The sequence below is a fragment of the Pteropus alecto genome, unplaced genomic scaffold (assembly GCF_000325575.1).
Source record: "Pteropus alecto unplaced genomic scaffold, ASM32557v1 scaffold76, whole genome shotgun sequence".
Lineage (NCBI taxonomy): Eukaryota > Metazoa > Chordata > Mammalia > Chiroptera > Pteropodidae > Pteropus > Pteropus alecto.
Genome location: NW_006443138.1, coordinates 767065 through 773352, shown reverse-complemented (window position 1 = coordinate 773352; position 6288 = coordinate 767065).

The following is a 6288-nucleotide window of genomic DNA, read 5'->3' as shown; positions in this document are numbered from 1 at the left end:
TTTTGGGTTTTGATAGTAGTCCTTGTGTTAGGTAGTTAGGTAGCCATGAGTGATGGGAGCAAAGGCCCACCTCTGTAATCATAGAAATGACAACACTGACAGCCCAACCCAAAAGGCTGCCCCTAGGACTTCCCAGAAAAAAAACTCATTTTTCAAATAGCAATACCCTTACATCCTGGAGTACAAGGAAATAAAAGACCACAGCAGAGCAACCAGTTATAGGCCAGCTACATATGCTTGTGCAGTAAGGAGTACTCTGACCTTCTTTTCACTCAGCCTCATTATACCATCATTATAATGTCATACATATGCTCAGAAGTCCATGAATCTAATTATAACAGACTGAATTCTGGGAAGATACATGCACAGTTAACAACAGATTATGTAACAACCACCTGTCAATCAAAATGATCTCACACATCAATCAGCTGGTATCACCTTTGTAATCTCTTAGTGCAACCCAGATATAAAACAGACCTCCTTACCTCTATGAGGCTTCAGCCCTCTTTGGTATAGCCTGTTTCTCTCTTAAAACGTACTTTAATAAATCTTACTTTTTCTAAACTTTGCTGATCGGTAATTCTTTACTGTGTTGGTGGAAAAGACTGAGGCTCCCCAGTGCCACCGGGCAATGACAGATTACAGATTTCAGATTTAGATTGCCCCCAGCATAAACTTGCTATTCACGTACTAATTGCAAGACTTGGAAATCTTACTGGACATAAATTCTAGAAGGGATCATCGGTGGTAGGTGCTAACTTCGATACGACCATTTTACATCCTAAAACCCTCAAGTATGGCATTTACAAGATTTCTATCACAGTTGCCCAAGATTGGCTGTCAAGCAATCAAGCAGTCTCAAAACAAATAAACAAAAAACATGATGACTGTGACATTGGCTTGCCACACTTTTCAGAGTTGGCTGGTAAACCTACAATAGGCCAAATGGCTTTAGAAAGTTTATTATTTATAAATTACTTATATTTACTAATTTACTGTTTATTCTCCAATTAGAACATAGAGAAATTCTCCTTGAGAATTGAGTCTTAGCCTGATTCACTTTTGTGAACTTGAATGAGTTTATTATCAGTACTATCTCAAAAGATTTATGGGATTGTGACCTCTGGATTAGGCCTATTGTGATGGTTAATTTTATGGTGTCCAGGTATTTGGTCAAACATTATTCTAGGTGTGGTGTAAGGGTGTTTCTGGATGAGATTAACATTTGAATTAGCAGACTGAGCAAAGTAGATTGCCCTCCCTAATATGAACAGATCTCATCTAGTCAGTGGAAGATATGGGTAGAATAAAAAGACTAACAAAGAACTTCGCCTTGACTGCTTTCAGTGAGACATTATTTTTTTCCTGCTTTTGGACGCAAACTGAAAATTTGGCTTTTTCTTGGGTTTTGACTCTGTTGTCTTACGACAAAAATTTTATAGCATTGGTTATCCTGGGTCCCTAGTTTGTCAACTACAGATTTGGGGATTTCTTAGCCTCCATAACTGTATGAGCCAATTCTTTACAACAAATCTCTTTATATATATTAGTTCTGTCTCTCTGGAGAACCATGATTAATACATCTGTATGTCACTGAAAAAAAATTATGACAATATCGGGACTCTGACAAACAAGGGAGCAAATGCTCATACAAAGGATATAAGCACACTCAATCCTTCTAGATTCTTGAGAGGTAGAAGTATAGGCCTGTTAAGACCATAAACAATTTCATGATAATCTCCAAATCCAATTTTTTATGCAAAATAGCCTTGTTTTAAAATATTTGCTAAAATTTTTAAAACTTTGTGCCAAATATATACTTGGCATACTGATCATAGGTTTATAAGCTCTGTAACTATTTGTTTTGAGCTAAAGTCTAATTTTTACATTTAGATTCTTTCTCATGATTCATGAAATATGGGTCCCTTCTGGAAGAATTCTCTTATTGCATACTGTAAATGTGAAAAAGAACATGAAATATAAGTTCTGATGTAATTTTTGGTGGCTCTGGCAACACAGAAGTCTGGTGTGGCATAAAAGCAAAGGGATGAGTGTAAATAATTGGATATAATATATCACATCTGAGATACCAAGTACCGCCCAGAAGGAGATCCTTAAGAGTATCTCCAGCGTTCTGGAGACTTCTTTTTATACTCTGAGATAGCTACCCTTGTCCTGTGTTTATGATCAGGTCATTAAATGGTCTCAGGATGCAAGGTTCTTTCTTACTCTGAGGCCTAAACTTCATATATCAGAATTTTGAAAAATGGTTAGTGTACAAGAGGCTAGTTGAATCAGGTAGGTTATAGAAAAGTAAAATTCTTCACAGAGTCATTTGCATTTAACAAGTAGAGAAGCTTAGTTTGTGATACATTCAAACATCATCTGAGATACTACTAAAATGGAAAAGAAAAAAGGAGCAGAAAGAGGAGGTGAATCAAAGGCAGGCATTTTCTCCATTATTATTTAAATTAAAAATGTACCCTCTCATTCACTTCATGTGTCACTCCTTTGACCAACTGACCTGCATCACTGTTATTACTCACTGAGGAAGAAGGGAGTGTAATAGCTTTCTTTCCTCCTTTCATCCCTCAAAAGCTGCTGTTTTTGTTCCCTCTATTGTTGAGCAAAGGAAAAAGGGAAAATTAAAGAAAAAGGACACAGTATTACATAGGAAGTGCTATTATCTCTCCCATCAGCGCATTCAGTGTATCACACATTCAGATACTGGTTCTTTTGTAGGTATTTTAATGATGATTTTTCCACCATAAAATCTCCCATTTGCTCTTCCTTTTCTGGCTGGCTATTTACAACTCCTCATCATGGCCTGACATCTTGTAATGAAACTTCCATAATCTCATTTTAATAGGATCATTCACAACTCATTACATCATTGCAAACAAGACTAAAATTCCTGAAGAGTCACTCAATAATACTGCAAGGTTATAAATTAGTGTGCAATTGTCAAATGAATGATAAAATCAAGTATAAATGGGAAGTAACTGATGGATTTTAAAACACAAACACTATAAATACCTGGCTATTAATATGGCATTAATATTTTATGTAACATGGCATTTTGGGGATTATTTTGTTTATCTAGCTGATTTTGTCAAAATTGGTGACTGAAAAAATTAGACATGAATTTATAACAGTAGCAAGCAAAAATGTTTTGAATCTGAATTATAACAATGTTAGCTACTTAGTCAGGCAAGAGTGACAGTAGCCAAGGCCCAGCTCTGTAACCATAGAAATTTCCCTTGAAGACCTTCCTTAAGGACCTCTCAGAAATACCTACTTTTTAGGGTTATAAATTATCCCAAATTCTAGAGCATGAAGGCCATAAAAGCTGCTGGCCGGAAGACCTTCCTTAAGGACCTCTCAGAAATACCTCCTTTTTAGAGTTATAAATTATCCCAAATCCTAGAGCATGAAGGCCATAAAAGCTGCTGGCCTAAACCAGCTACAAACACATGCACAGAAAGTATTGCCCCTATCTTCAGCCTCATTATATCATCATCATAATATTATGACTATGCCTGGAACTTCATGAATCTAATTATAATGGACTGAATTCTGGGTATGCACATGCACACTAGACAAAGTTATTGCCTAGTGTTAATCAGGTGTCAGTCAAAATGACCTCATTGGCCAATCACCTAGGAATGCCTTGGGACCATCCATCATACTCTAAATATAAGTCAGATATTCCCACTTCTGGGCCCCTTTTGCTCTTCCGGGCTCTCCTCTTTTTGCCCTTCTTGGCTCTCCCCCTTTTTGCCTTTCTGGGTTCTCTCGCTTTTAGGTGGCCTTTTGTGGTCCTTTTGCCCTTTTGTAGTCATTTTGGCCCCTTTGTGTTGATTACAGTGTTGGGACTATGGGCCTCCTTGGGGCATATTTTGTCTTTCTAAAATATACTTTTAATAAAACTATTTAATCACAATGATCTACAATTCTTCACTGCATCATTTGAGGAAGAACCAAGGAAAAATGCTAACCATAGGTCTGCGCCATCATTATCCATCTCTCCCCACATCACTGGGGCGACGCTGAACTCGAATCAGCCCCAATGGTGACAACAAAGCACCCCACTAAATCATGCTTTTCCACAAGAATATTTGAGAGCTGCTATGAGGCAAAATATAAATATGATTATAGTAATAGTAAACCATAGTTACAGTGTATAATTATTTTGCTAACTAAAAGAATGCTCAACAACTGCTAATAGTGACTAAACATCATGAATCTAAAAATCAATTCTATTCTCACAATCAGTAGAAGAGTTACAAAATAGAAGAATGGTATGATAAATTAAGTTGATGTATATATAAAATGAATAAAAATTCTGAATCGAAAAAAGTTAGGTCAAAATTAAACCTTTCAAATGGACAAGTACTTAGAAAGACACAACATTCCTAGACTGAATCAAGAACTAGAAAATCTAAATAGATCAATCAGCAGTATGGAAATCGAAACAATCATCAAAAACCTACCAAAAAGTAAAAGTCCAGGACCAGATGACTTCACCAGTGAATTCTACCAAACATTCAAAGAAGATTTAATACCTATTCTCCTTAAACTCTTCCAAAAAATCGAAGAGGAGGCAATATTTCCAAACTGATTTTATGAGGTCAATATCACCCTGATAGTAAAACCTGGTAAAGATAACACACAAAAAAGAAAACTACAGACTGATATCCCTCATGAACTAAATAAGATACTAGTGAACCAAATACAGTAACATATTATAAAGATTATACACCATGATCAAGTGAGCTTCATCGCAGGGGCACAGGGATGGTTCAATATACACAAATTGATTAATGTGATATACCACATAAACAAATTAAAAAATGAGAATCATATAATCATATCAATAGATGCAGAAGAAACCTTTGACAAGATACAGCACCCATTTATGATCAAAACACTTAACAAAATCAGTATAGGCTATATACAACAAATCCTCAGCCAACATTATACTTAATGATGAAAAACTAAAAACTTTCCCTCTAAGATCAGGAACAAGGCAAGGCTGTCCACTATTGCCACTGTTACTCAATATAACATTGGAGGTCCTAGAGAGTGCAATCAGGCAAGAGAAAGATATAAAAGGCATCCAAATAGGAAATGAAGAAGTCATACTGTCACTGTTTGCAGATGCCATGATTCTCTATATAGAAAACCCTAAAGACTCCACAAGAACACTACTAGAAACAATAAGCAAATACAGAAAAGTCTCTGGATACAAAATCAATGTTCAAAAATCCATAGCGTTCCTATATTCAAATAATGAAGTATCAGAAAAAGAAGTTGAGCAGGACAAACAAACAGAGACTCATGGACATGGACTATAGGCTAGTGGTTACCAGAGGACTATAGACTAGTGGTTACTAGTGGGGTGGGGGAGGAGGAAGGAGGTAGACGGGGTAAAGGGGGTCAAATATGTGGTGACAGAAAGAAATCTAACTATAGGAGGTGAACACACAGTATAAACATATATATGCCTTACTGTTAAAATGTACAGCTGAAACTTACTGGATTTCGTTAACCAATGTCACCATAAAAAAAATAAAAATTATCTTTTACTCTTTTAAGCTATAGCCATATATATATATATGTAAGGACCTCATACTATTTGATATATGGTGTAGAAATTGAGAAATAATTAATTAAAATCAATTTTCATGCAACTAAAAGAATAAAATACCTAAGAATAAACCTAATGAAACATGTGAGGGACCTATATAATGAAAACTGTAAGACTCTATTAAAAGAAATCGAAGAAGGTACAAAAAAATGGAAAGATATTTCATGTTCTTCGATTGGAAGAATCAACATAGTTAAAATGATCTTATTACCTAAAGTATTATACAGATTTAATGCAATCCCCATCAAAATCCTATCAGCTTTTTTTTAAAGAAATAGAACAAAAATGAAAAAAAAAATCCAAGCAAAAAATGAGCAGAGGACCTGAACAGACACTTCTCCCAACGAGACATACAAATGGCCAACAAACATATGAAAAAATGCTCAACATTGTTGGCTATTAGAGAAATGCAAATCAAAACCAGAATACCATACCATCTCACACCTGGTAGAATAGCTGTTATCAACAGGACATGTAATAACGTGTTGGAGAGGATGCACTGCAAATTGGTACAGTCACTATACAGTATGGAATGGAGCTTCCTCAAAAAACTAAGAATTGATCTACCATGTGATCCAGCAATCCCTCTACTGGGTATTTACCCCAAAGACTTGAAAACCCATATCCAAAAAGATATT